Source organism: Triturus cristatus, chromosome 1_2 (assembly GCF_964204655.1).
Source record: "Triturus cristatus chromosome 1_2, aTriCri1.1, whole genome shotgun sequence".
Taxonomy (NCBI): Eukaryota; Metazoa; Chordata; class Amphibia; order Caudata; family Salamandridae; genus Triturus; species Triturus cristatus.
Window position 1 is genome coordinate 992021631 of NC_140580.1, and position 14347 is coordinate 992035977.

A 14347-nucleotide genomic window follows, 5' to 3' on the forward strand; every position below is an offset into this window, starting at 1 on the left:
CAGCTTTAACCACTTGGGTTTCTTAAATCGCTTGGTATTTACCACTCCCTACCTTATATATGTGACCACGAGAATACACCAGACCAGTACAGCTCTACCTGTAGTGACAGCTAGAACATGTGTAACACTTCAAACATACGGTATCATAATCACTATAACCTATATATTTCTACAGCTAATCCTACCACTTTCTTTGCGGGTGAGTGAAACTCGTGAATTTCTGTTAAGAAGTTTTAGGCTGATTAGAAATCTGCTAGCCTCTGGAAGAAATGTAACCAAAGCACTTTTAATTGTGCTGGTTGCAGCAATTGTACCAGAGTACGGTCATTTTTAAACTTATGCATCCTTTGTTTAAACTCCCATCTTCTTCTTGAAGTCTCATAAGAAATATCAGACAATACTAAAAAATGAAATTCATTAGCCACTTGAATTTCTTTTTTTCGGGATCGCTTTACACAAAATCTCTGCTACAGAGAAGCCATTTAATCAATAGCTACTCTTATGATGCCGGACACTCATATGACCCATCATCAGCATTTTAACTATCTGATCTCTCAGCAATCCTGTGCTCCTGGGTAGCTTTCTGACCCTCTGTCTACACTACTGGTATTGGTCAGCTGTGTGACCATCAATTATTACTGGTGTGCTTCCAAGCAACCGCATGACCTGCTGTATGTGCCTTTGTGCTATTAAGCAGCTATGTGACCTCAAGCAAGTGCTGAACCACCAGGAAGCCACAAGACTGTGTCAGCCTCTTTTCCTGGTCCTTGACCTCTCTGGACCACTCAAGAATATCAAAGAGATCGCGAATGAACACAAACCAGGGTAGAAAGTGCTCTCTCTGCAGCTGCTGGATCAAGATCGCCTCCCATGCCAGGTGATGGTTGGGGGAAGGAGTGTTGGCCTATCGCTGCAGCAGGTAACCTAGAGAGGCACCAACAGCAAGAAACTGTCATAGTGGGAAAGGCTGGGAAACTAAAGCTCCTCCAGCTCATGGGTATATACACTTGACGTCTGGGATCTGGATAATGGCCGGTAAGGACGTGTTAGTGTGTGTAGTTGGATGTGAGACTGGTAATTGTTGTACTCTGTGAGAACACCGACCTTGAAGATGGCTGACCCTTCCCCAGAACAGACGTCATAGTGAATCATCTGTCTATATTACTGCACATTTCCCGTGTACTTCCCATAGATCCAAAACCATCACATCATCTGCACAGAGCAGAAGCTGCACACGGAGAGGACTTAATTTGGTGGACAAGTTGGATTCACACGCAAAGCTAGCCCCAAGTCTGCCATGTAGAGTCAGTAGAACATGGGTGTCAGCACAAATACCGGCTATAGGCTTCTATCAACACAGATCGTCCCTAATCAGGTCTGACTCGCTTCCCACCTTAGCTTGGTCTACATAGGAGAGTACAGTAGCTCGATTCCCCGCAGGAGTGTTACTGATTCCCCGCCGACTCCCGACCAGCAGCTACCATTGAACGCCATCAAACACAGAAGTGAAATCTACAAAGCAAGCACATAGGTTCATCCTTTGCACAGTAACAGATTCATACACCCTAACAGTAAAACCAAAAGTGTATCCATCATTTTACAACCTTGCCTATATACGGTCTGATGACGTGGAAGGAGATCATTCTTGATGGCTCAATCTTGTTCATGCAGTAAAATTTGGTTCCAAAAAATGCTTCAATCCACATCCGAAAGAGAAATCAGTCTATTACTCAGGGCAGAAGAATGACTGTCCAGCTTGAGCAGTGGATGCAGTATGGAATCCTTGCGGGAGCTAGGCAGACCGGCAGAGTCAAAACTAGTCTGAAGAAGGGGTCTACAGAAGGCTGGCCCAGAAAACCAGGTCTGACTTGCACACAAATCTCTAGTTGACTGTCATTGCAAATCACCTCTTAACTCATACGGGCCAACAGTGGCATGGTGGGCCCTAAACCAACACTGGTCCTTCTTAAGGCGTCCAGTACATTCAAAGATTGAACACGCTCTTTCCAGTCACCACCAACAATCCAGTTTACCCGTTCATTCCTTAAAATGAATAAAGCCAACCCTACAAGCCAATGCAAAAAAGGAAAGTAATTATATTCTTTGCTCCGAAAGCAAAGCAACCCTAAAGGACCCTTTGGAAATTCAGGACTCCACTGAATTCTTAGTGAGTCCCCATTAGTAGTTGTGTCTGCCAGAGCTCAGGCAGCAGCAATGCTACTGCAATGTGATGTCCACAGCAAATAACTTTCGCTTCCACTACAGGTTGCCCCTCCTCAGGCCCAGTCTCTCTTTTTGGATCTTAGAGTCCAGCAGCTGTCAGCCTTGGCAATGGTGCCAGTATACAGTACATTCAACAACGCTATTAATACACTGTTCAACCTTCACCTCTCACGAGGACAACACAAGTTGTACTCCGCTTTACAAGAGACCACGTAATGACGGAACCAGCCCAGCGCAGAGCAAAGGGCACGCGAGTGTGGAAATCAGAGCTAGCAGTGTGGGTACTGGTGAACAAAGCTGACCCAGGTCCACTGTTCCACTGATGGCGTACCGGGGGTGGGTCCTCAACCCTTTGATCTCTGCCACCCACCTGCACATGCATCAATTCACCTTTGGGAGCAACTAAACATTCATGTTGCAGAATGAATGGGATAATCCATGGGGGCTTACTATAGCTCTCCTCCGTTTTTCCCCCATGGATCTCTACAGTTGGGTAAACATCACAATATAGCCAATGTATTGGCTATACAGCAAAAACTTGTACAGAGGGCGGGGTGGCTAGTGAAGTACAGAGGGTCATTATTTGGCCACAACAGGAAATCATGCATGAGCCTTTAATACAATGGTGTACTGCTGGCTCAGTGCATCTTTTAGTTTTAGGGGTCCAGAGGAACCCTCAGCCCACCCATCCTGAAATGCAGCATCCAACCTACTTGGAATGGGTGCTCTTGGGTAGCTGGCCAGTCCCTGGCCATCTAAATGTCCTCACATGACTGTGTGACAAGTGGGGACAGACCAATTTAGCGGTCCATCTTCCATGAAGGCTTCTCCTATTGCACAAGACCAGACAGTGCACAGGTTAGAAGTGAGAGGCCACATCCACGTGTACGCCAATGCATTTTGTGTTAAAAAGTGAGGTTATTTTAACAGCACTGGCTGATTAAGAGGTTAATTGTGAGTGGTGTGAGGGACAAGGTCACTTTAAAACAAGCATTGGCATAGCCAATAGGTCTTGCCTTTGGGACCTTATAAGTATTTAGTTATGCAGCATAATATCCTTGGTGCAACAACATCAACTGTTGCATGGCTCAAAACTTATAAGGTCCCAAAAGCGACACCTATTGGCTATGCCAATGCTTGTTTTTCAAGGAAAGATAAACCCCCGTTGTACACTCATCACACATATGTCTATTCATTATATGCCCAAAGGGAACATAAACGTCTGTAACCCAAGGAGAGTCTGGATCGAATGGGGGCAACCGGGGCAATTCAAGTTAGACAGCATAGAGTATGTGCACCAAATTCCACAACCGTTTCCGGTCCAAAAGAGTTTGTGTGGAAAGTATCCCAATAAATATTGAAATGAGAGAGACAGAAAGACAGAAATTGGGAGTTAGAGAATTAGTGTGCAGGAGAGAGACAGAGGGAGCGGTAGAGAATGAATGACAAAGAAACAAACAAAAATATAGAGATGGAATTTCGGAATTAGGAGAGAATATGAGGAGAGGAGGGAGAGAAAGGAAACCGGCGGGGTAAAGAGAGAAAGATGTAGGGGAGGAACAGCGAGATGAAATAATGTAAGAGACAGAGGTGGGTAAGTATTGAAGAGATAATGCTGTGAGAGAGAAAGAGACCAAGAGAATGCAAGAAAGGAAACCAAACTAATAGTGAAGAAGACAGATAAAAATGGGGAGTTGGATACAGAGCATGATATTTAAGGCACTAAAAAGTAATTAAACATTTACGACAACTCCTCAGGTTGTCATACTCATATGTTCAGGATAATACTGAATGTACTGAATTTTGTTTCACTGCGGTAGTTGTACAGCATAAACCTAGCCCAGAAGGTCAGCGTGACAAAGAGCAGACTGAAAGAGCCCTGAAACATAAGTAGGAATATAAACAAGTACGGACCACTTGTGCCCATTGATTTGCTGATCTTGGTGAAAGCTATGTGCTTTTGGTTAATTTTATAGATTTCTATTTTTTCCGCACAGTATTGCTACATGGAATATTCTTACTTCACTTGATATTTGTTCAGCCTTTAACAATGATAAATGAAAAACTATTTTACAGACATTTTCGATTTTGCAAGGCCTTCTGCAGCTGGACTTACCTGCAGCGAGAATAACAACTGGCTAAGACTGCCATCTAGTGGTAGATAATTGTGGAATCTTCTTGCTAGCAGGACAAAAGCATCCGCTTCGACTCTTATTTCAGCAAAGAATGCAAGCATTTTTACATGCAAGGCCATTCCATGTTTATCTATTCTGGACCGCAAAGCGTCGTACTCACGCCAGCATCTTAAGCGAAGGACCTTTTGGAACTGCTGCTACTGTAAATGAAGTTAGGTGGACCAATTTAGCAGTTCTGGGAATTAAACAACAAAATAACAAACTAGAAAAACAAAGATAGAAAGAAGAGAAAAGGAAAGTGGGAAAAAGAGAAGTACAAAAATTAAACCTAACAGGAAAGTATGAAGCAAATAATGAAAGAAAGCAGCACAGGTGGACTGAATGAAGGACAAATGTGGACAGCAGTAAAGTCAGGCAGTCTTCACTTTTCAAGCACTCACACTCATGCTTGTGGCGGCATTCACCTTGCAGGAGCGAGCAGCGGCCATATGTTTGTAATTAACGTGGCCGTGCCGCTGCTCGTTCCCGCAAGGTGGAGGCCGTCACAAACACGTGTGCAGTGCTTGAAAAAGTGAAGACCGATGGCTGAAGGCCCTCCTAGGGCAGCGCATGTGCGCTGCCTAGGCGAGACCTAAAAAGACTAGGCAGAGGAGGAGGGGCATTTAGGATGATTGCCCAATTACTCTACACACATCCTTCTTTGGTGCGCTCAGATTGCGTAAAGCGGAGCACGTCATGTGGCTTGAGAGTGTTTGCCAGGTAGGTGGGAAGGGGGATTTGTGCCAACAAATGTTGTGATGCTTAACTACCTTTAGTAGGCTGATGGAAGATTTTGTGCAGGCAGGCCTCAGGATGTTTGGCAATCATGTATGCAGGAGGGAATTGTTAAATAATACATGGCTTAAAGCAATACGGGTTACAGCCAATAGAACGAGGCAAAAGTTGATATTTCGCCACTTCTCTTAAACAATTGGAAAATAAGTTTGTGCTTCTCAAATGCAGTGAACATCTGTGGCGGACTGGGATTAGCACGAGCAAAGACGCTCCTTGCACATTAATCTCATCCGGCTGTGGGAATATTTACAAGATGGGTAATTGTGTGCTGGCGGGACATGTGAATGCGACAGCTGTACCCGGGAACTGGCAGAACATGTTTTACAGTTCTTGGCATTACTTGTGCTTGGCTGAACCACTGCTGAGTGACTACATCTTTGCACATCACATCTGAGGGATAATGACGTTTTACCTCTTCCCACCAAGGCACCTCCGAGGACACCCCACTTCAGGTCTCAACATCACCGACATTTTGTTTATACACCCCCCCACCACCCCACTGTTGGCAAGAATACTTCCACCGTTATTCCATTGCTCCCGAAATCTCCTGTTGTCAGCACCTCTAAACAATGCACAGTCCTAGTGGCAAATCACAAGTGCCTGGAAAACATCCAAACCACCTTTTCTGCAGACTCCATGCAGTGTCACTCAATGGTCTAGTTCAACACCCTGGAGGTGTTCAGTGCAGACGAAAGCAGCCCCCTCTTGTTTATGTACGCTGTCCTGCCCTTGCAGTATCTGATTCTCACAGAACCTCTTCACCACTGAATACCTGGACAGTTTCACCTGCCCATTTCAAAAGATTAGAACCGCGCAGCCCAGGGGAGCTCTAGAACACAGGCGGGTGCTACCCCCAAAGACTTTGAAGGAAGTCCTGAAGGAGACACTGCAATCTGCCACAGGGAGGTATCCCAGAAAAGCTTCACGCGGATAATGTCAACACTTTAGGTCAAGCCCCAGTCTGTGGATTAATAACATTAGATTTGGTCCCAAGCGTAGGAAGCACTTTACTCTTGCCTACACACAGAGATGGTGCCAGACCCAAGAGAACCCAAAAAACCTAAGCCTCTGCCCCTAAGGAATACGTTCTTCCCCTTTGACAAGGGAGTTAGAAGAACTGCTAATATCGAAAAAAAAGCACGGTGCAGAGCCTCTGTGGCACCTAGGTGAATGCCCATGATAAGGGCCTGGGGGTGAGGATCTCTGTGAACACCACACTGTGCAGCAAGAATCTCCGTTTGAGATAACTAGGGCACCGCCAGGCAAAGCCCATAAATGTAAGCCTTGTGAAGAGCCCCAATGCCAAGGAAAGACAGAGGTTCCATGGCTGTACAGGGCAAGTGTGTACATGAATCACCTACAAGTCCACCCGCCTGTCCCTCCCCAGAAGACACACATGCGGTAATATTGTTGAAAACCTGGAAATCTGGTTAAAGATAGCCAATGTAGAAAAACCTGCGGAAAGAGAGATCCTTTGATGTGCAAGAAAGCCGGCAGAACAAGGCGCCTCATATGGTAAAATAAGAATTGAAGGGGAAAAGATTAAACCCAGAGGGGCAAACGAGCTCCTTCAAACCATCATCCAGAGGAGACGGACAAAGAAAGATGCATGATGGGGGGGGGGATAGTACTGGTCATGGTATGGGAGGACTAAACTAGTCTCAGAGCTTTCCTGCTGGTCACAAATGCATCTCAATCTCTGATCTGTAGCATGAACAGTTCACAAATCTGGAGGGAAGACGACTGGATGCTTCAATGCCAAACGAAACTCACTTTATGTTTGAACCACCAAGCAAAGCTTACATTTTTTTTTTTTAAAAGGAGCACAGGGAATGCTACTGAGGAGGAACTGGGGATGCAAAAAACGTAGATTGACACCAAGGCCTTAACAGTGGCTCAAACACCTGCTACAGAAAGTCTCTACTTAACGTGTGAAAATGACTTGCTTTGCTGTTCCCAGGCTTCTCCAGCGCCGTGGGCTATTGCGTAATCCTCCACCTGACTCTCACACCGCTTGGCACAGAATTAAAAAGTACACAGGAGAGTGAACTACTGCCAGACAGAACATTTATTTCTCTCTGGATTCTCTGAATAATGTACAAAAATCCCCATTACTGAAGGCTTGAGTAAGGATTCCAGACGCCGCCATATCTGCAGGACACCCGGATTTCAATACTGGTCCTTCCACTTACAAATCATTGTTCTCCTGTGCTGGTTTATTGCACCTGAATCCGTTGAACTAAAATGAATTCCTAAAAAGTATTATCAAATAAAGGGCAAGAGCTTGAAACGTGGCACCATGACGAGGAGACCCCTTGCTACCCTAGCCCCAAAAACACAAATAAGGTTTTCACAAAAACCTGCCAATTACTTAGAGTCGAAACTCTTATTGCTAAGATCCTAGGACAACCTCTCCCTGTGGTAAAAAAAAATCTAAAACAGAGATACCCTATGCAGACTGCCATGTATGAACCTCTCACCCTCATAGCCATTTGCAAGTACCAATCTAAACCACTCCTGAGCAGGCTTATCAAAGGAAAATCTTTCTGCCAATAAGTGCCAGGCTGGGGTATCTAAACAGACATACCTATGGGTCAGACTCAACAGGATAAGATAGCACAAGGCTCTCCACTGGTTGTTTGAAGACCAAACCTTTACGTTCAACCTTTTGAGGGCCTAATGTTGCACTATATTGTGGCAAACAGCTAGGTCCATTCTCAGACCACCTACTTCTGATCGATGGGCAGCAATTTTATTTTAACAATGCTGCACGACACCGGAAGGCGGCACCAGAATACTGGCAATTTTTCACTGCCACCATTCATGATGCAAACACAGAAGCATCACTTTCTACACTATACGCTCCTAAGACTCTGGTGGGTTGGCCTCTTAGCAACCGATTTAGGACCTTTGTTAGAGTTTGACGGATGTGATGCTCCGTCACAACCGAGACGGATTTACCGTCCCCCGAATTACAAGTCCCATTGCATATAATGCATTTTTATTTGGGCGGTACGTTTGTGATGGAGTAACCCGTCCACCGAACTCTAAATCAGGCCCTTAATGTCCAGCCACGGCTACAATGATCTAAATGGGTTGCAAAATAGAGGTTCTCTTGTCATGTACCCCAAGCTTTCTCCATTTAGAATGTTCCCTATTAAAGGGAACTGCAATTCTCAAACCTCAGCCAGGCACCGGAACCCACATATTCGGGAATCCTTGCTGTGGATGAAGCAGCCTTGAGAAGTCTTGCTGCACCCTTAACAGGTGCCGAGAGGAGCTGGCGGAGCGAGCAAATGAAATTAGAAAACCCAAAACGGCGATGTCCTCTCTGCCACTTAGAGACATCGCACACACTAGAGTAGCAGAAAAAGATTAGAAGCATCTTTAAATATATCGTCCTAAAAACATACCGGTTGATGGGGAGTTCAGAATACAGATGTAAGCACTCACATTTAGAAGTTTTGGTGACCGACCAGCACGGCTCAAGACGTCATGCTTGAGGTGGCAGAGGACGTCACAAATTACATTTTTAACAATGATGCTATCAAATAACCACTTAAATCAGTGCCTTCACTGAAGCCCCTAGTCACTGCTACACCTCTCCTTCCATTTGAAGGGTTCCTGTTTTCAGCTCTGCTGCACGCACAACACACTGCACAGGATCTGTACCCATACCAAGCATGCAGCCTGGCATTTCAATTAATCAAGCTGGATTTATAAAGCGCGGCTAATCACGCGATAGGGTGTCCAAGCGCTTGACTCCACTCAATGCCTATTTTTCCTGGGCCTGCTGGGCGCCACTTCTGCCCATTCCCAGAAGGCGTCTGTGGAGCGCTTGGCCTTCAGGCAGACCCTTTGCCTGTAATCCTACACCAAATGTGGTCTAACGGCTCGAGCCTCGACCTCGGAGCTGGGGAACCGGGTTCGAGTCTCGGCGGGGACACTCAACACCCTGTGATTCTGGGAAAATCACGTAATCTCCCCCATGCCTAACAAAATGAATGTGTCCTTTTGTAATGCAACTGGCGCTCATGTAAAGCGCTCTGATACCTTCAGGTTTAGTGCTCTATAAGATTCCCAACAATAAACCTTGCAGATAATCTGGGCGCAGAACCTGGCGTTTCCATTCTAAGGCAATGGCCTTCCCAGCTGCACCTTGATGTCCTTATACAGCATATGTAGAAGAAGGAAAGCTGCTGCAGTGACTCAGGACAAATGTCTATCCTTGCAGGCTCTGATTGCAGTCGCACAATGCTCCTGCCTGGTGTCGTCACAGCGACGCACAGAAATGACGTCATGTGTTCCACGTTAGCAAAGAGATGTTGAAAAGAACAAACCTCTGCAAACTTCAGGCCTCCATGAAGTCACTGCTGATGTGATATGCAATTCTGTCAGCGGTTACATAACCTGTGGCATTGTGTGTTATTACATGAGCAGAGCTGCACGTGCCGGGGCCCGAGGAGGCAGCTTAGGGCTGCTTAGATCCCTGTAACTGATGAATTTCACACCACGGCCGTGACCTCCTGTGTCCTGAGGCTTTAGTTTGGTATTTAATAATGTAAACAGACATGACTTTAAAAAAAATATTAAAGTTTTCAGCGAATGTCTGAGCCGTACCCAATGGGCACAGGTCGACAGACTGCCCAGCCAATGGGGACAGGGAGTGGCCTTTGACCGTTTACTGAGTGGGTCCACTGGTGACAGAGCCATGCAAGTATAATCTCTCCGCCGTGCAGTTAAAGAGTCGCCCCCACAGAACATGCCTGCCTCCCTAGACAGCTGTTCGCTCTGCGGTTCGGATGGATCCAAATGAGCAGCTGGCCGCCATGATGGTCTGTGTTGGCATCACTGTCATGAAGCTGATTGGATAGCTGACAGCTGGCAAGTCAATGGTGTTTGGCATACTGGGATCGTCAGCAGGAAGAGGAGTGGGGGGCACATGTACTTTGCTTTCTCTACAACAAGGGAAGTTGGGGGATATCACGGTTTCCAATCCACTCGCCATGGCCAGCCCAGAGCAGGCGGTCCATATTTATAAAACTTCACCCCAGTCCTGGGCAGGCCAAGGGTGTGGATTGGAAGCCCCTTTTGAAAAGGAGAACAAAACTCCCTCATTGCAAATTCATGGCCGAGAGGGATCTGGAGGTAGGAGGGGAGCACAGAGCACATGGTTTGTTAGTTGCTGGCTTTCTCAATGGTGGGGACCGATGAGGTTCTAAAACCACGGGCCCCTTTTTTGGTTCACCTGTGAAATGGTTCTGCCATCCTATGCATCTCTGCATAGTCCCTTTACCTTAAAATGGGAGTGGTAAATTTCCGAGAATTGTACAATCTGGGAACCACATTTTGAAAGATATATATCTTAAATATAGCAGACTTGAGAGCTTGCTTCTACTGTTTTTTTTTTTTATTGAGAGTTCAAATATAACAATACAATATAGAAAAAAGAATACAGTCGAATCCGATTAATACAGTGCGAGAAAGAGAGTACTGAAAACATTCATACAGATTGCCTTTTTAACATTTAAATTATAAAGTGCAGGGTTGTATAGAAGCAAACGATCAATCAACTGTCAATAATATCCAAAAGATTTTGTTAGAATAAAAACAGTACGTAGTATTTAAATACAATGAGCGTCTTCTCAGTTAATAATCCAGAGCTGAATTGTAAAGTGCAGTGTGCGAAATCGAGACAGTCGTTATAGACTAGTAAACAAATAGATGTTCTCGCAGAAGTATAAATCTAGTTAAGTAATAGCAGGACAAATTTAAAGATCAAACACCCTCCAATATTTATCATATTTTTTAAGGGCCCCTGATCTAAGAGCATATTTTCTTTCCCTATCCTGGATTCGGAGTAGTTTTGTCTTCCATGCCTGGAAGGATGGAACAAGATCTGTTTTCCAGGACTGTAATATAAGGTATTTAGCTATTAGAGAAGCTATAAAAAGGGACATCATGTTGGGTATGGATATGAGAGCAACCTAGGAGGGGAATTAGATCATCGAATATAATATTAGTTTTGAAAACGATTGAAAGATATTTTTCTATTTCCTTCCATAAAACCTGGATTTTTGGACACTCCCAGACAATGTGTTTCCAAGTGCCTTTTTCATCGCAACGAAAGCATTTGTCGGCTACTTGAGGGAAGACATTATGTAAAAAGGATGGGGTTCTATATATTAACCATTTGTTGTAAAATTGCATACATTTAAAATTTGCTCCTCGAAAGATGGTTTTATTAAATTTATTTATTTTGTCCCATACCTGTTGATTAATTGTAATATCTTCCCTCTTTTCCCATCTTTCAGTAATCTTGCTGTAGAAGTCCTGGTCCTTACTTTCTTTTAATATTTTAATCCAGAAACTCATTTTCTTTTGTATGTTATTATTAAGGATAGTGGAAATATTTTCTTTATTGGATACATTTCCAATATCGAGTTCTGCGAGTTTTGGATTTATCCTAATAAAGGACCAGTTCAGCGTTAAGTGCGAGTGGATTAACTGGCTATGAATTTCATCCCAGGATTTCCACCTATTTCCCAGCATGAAGTCTTCAATTTTCTCAAAACCATTCTCCTTCCAAAGTGTTAATTTTTTTTTGTCCATACAGCAAGCGTCTCCCAAGCTAAAATTTATTAAATTCGTCTTATTACTTAGAATGGGTAAGTCATAAAATTTGAAAAACTTGAGTTTTCACCTTGAAAATCCACTGGAGGGATTTATATCGTACTTTTTTTGGATGTTTCGTAGTTCTGACCGGGTCATGGATTTTCAATTCTAACAACATCCTTTTCATAAAGAAATTATCTGTCTCATGCGAATCTAAAAAAAACCTGTGGCTATAATGTGCAAAAGACGCAAAATAATATTCCTTGATATTTGGGAGGGACAGCCCTCCTTGTGTGGATGATAAATATAAAGTGCTCAGTGCTAATCTGGGAGATTTTTTTGCCCATAAGAAAGAGGAGATCAAAGCTTCTATTTTAAGAGGCCTGGATTGCGCAGGGAATTGCGCTAAAAAGGAAATTAAAAAGGGGTAACAACGACATTCGCATTAGCGATGCCCGCCCCATAAGAGACAAGGGTAGTAAATTCCAACGATCTAAGAGTGAGCCCACCTTTTTTAATAAAGGTAAAAAATTAAGTGAAAAGAGATCATCTGGGCTATCCGAAAAAAGTACTCCAAGATATCTCTTTGGATCCGTGTTGTATATCCCCCTAAATTCTGGAGCTAAAGTGTCTATAGTGCAGTTCAGAAGAATAATTTCCGTTTTGCTTACATTAATTTTATAACCCCCAAGCTTTTGAAAGTCAGAGAAGATTTTTAAAATCTTCAGTTGACTTGAGGGTTTAGAGTCTATGAAAAGGGCAATATCATCCGCATACAATTTTATGTTTGTCATTCCTAATATTGGGGCAGTGTCAGCTTTGATATTCCTGATGGCGATCGCCAGAGGTTCAATAAAAAATGCTAATAAAATTGGCGACAAGGGGCTTCCTTGTCGCGTGCCTCTAGTAACCTCACAGGACCCAATATTAGTATTATTGACGATAATTTGTGCCCTAGAATTCATATACAATTGTCGTAAAAGAGAAATAAAAACATTCGGGAAATTAAAACTACGTAAAATTGCAAACAGGCAGTCCCAAGACACTAGATCGAAGGCTTTCTCCGCATCTAAAAACCAAATTTGAGCCTTCACCTTATTAGTTTTAAAATAATCTAGTGCCTCCAGTAAAAATGTAGTATTGGAATGAAGATACCTGCCTGCAATAAAACCACACTGATCATATGCTACCAGAGATCCTACTATTTTATTTAATCGATTTGCTAAAAGTTTTGTAAAAATGTTATAATCTGTATTCAAAAGGCTAATCGGTCTGTATGAATTTATATTTTCCTTGTCTTTTCCTTTTTTTAAAATACTGACCACCACCGCTGTATGAAAGGAGTCCGGTGGGGGACTACCTTGGAGTAAGTTATTAATTAATTTCAAAAGTTCCTTACGTAATGTTCCCCCAATGGGAAGGCCATCCTCACCATTGGCCTTGCCATTGGGGAAGGACTCTATCACTTCATCTAATTCTAATAGTGTAAAATCCTGTGTAAGGTAATTCCTACCCTCAGCATCTATTTTAGGTATTTCAAGTGGCTGTAGAAATTCCGTGATAGAGTCAGATGTAGCCCCCTCGGTCGCTAGGTATATCCTCTCATAGTGTTTTAAAAACAACTCACCAATGGAAATGGTGGTCTTGACTTGTATTTTAGTGATGGGATCAGTTAGCTGATCTATTCTATTTCGTACCCGTTTTTCTTTAGATTGCCAGGCCAGCAGCTTTCCTGTGTATTCACTCTCCTCATAAATCTTTTGTGCTTGTGAATTACTATTTATCTCACCTAAATCATAATAGAAGTCCTTCATCTTGCACTTCGCCTCGTGGAGTTTGTGTCCAGAGATCATAGATCTAGCCCTTAGGTGCTCTTGGGTTGCCTGCGAGAGTTCAGTTTGGAGTTTGGTTTTCTCCTCCCTTCTTGCCTTGAGCTTGGGAATTTCTTTAGAAGTAATTATTCCACGTAAAGTGGCTTTAAATGCATCCCAGATTATATTTAATGGGGCTGTACCTCTATTCTGTATAAAAAATTGCTCCATCTTTTCATTAATATCCGTGCACCATTGTTGGTCGAGAAGGTTAAGTTTATTAAAAAACCATCTACTTGTGGGTCTTGCTTCATAATTCCCCAAATTGACCTCCATGCAAAGGCCTGCATGGTCTGAAAAAGCGTTCGGTAGATAGGCGTAGTTATATAATTGTAGGTCACGAGATGATAAAAAAAAAATCTAGCCTTGATGCAGAATTATATTTTGCTGAGTGGCATGTATACTCGCGCTTGGTAGGATTTAAGTTACGCCAATGATCAATAACATCGAGGTCAATTTTACAACTTTGGACAGCTAAGGCAACTTGGGGTTTATTCTGTCGGCGGTCTTTCTTGGAGGAATCCAGTCGGGGGTTTTGTAATAGATTAAAATCGCCCCCCCCAAATTATTGGCCCAGAAAGACCGGTTAATGCCTGCTTAACCTGTAAAATAGCTTGAGGGTCGTCCAAAATTGGTGCATAGATTGTGGCAAGGATAACATTAACGTTG

General features: G+C 43.5%; 1 protein-coding gene across 1 annotated transcript in view; it reads right to left on the reverse strand.

Moving 5' to 3' along the window:
- The window catches only part of ENTPD2 (ectonucleoside triphosphate diphosphohydrolase 2), a 336940-nt gene that overhangs the window by 185332 nt on the left and 137261 nt on the right, over window positions 1-14347 (reverse strand). The window lies entirely within an intron of this gene.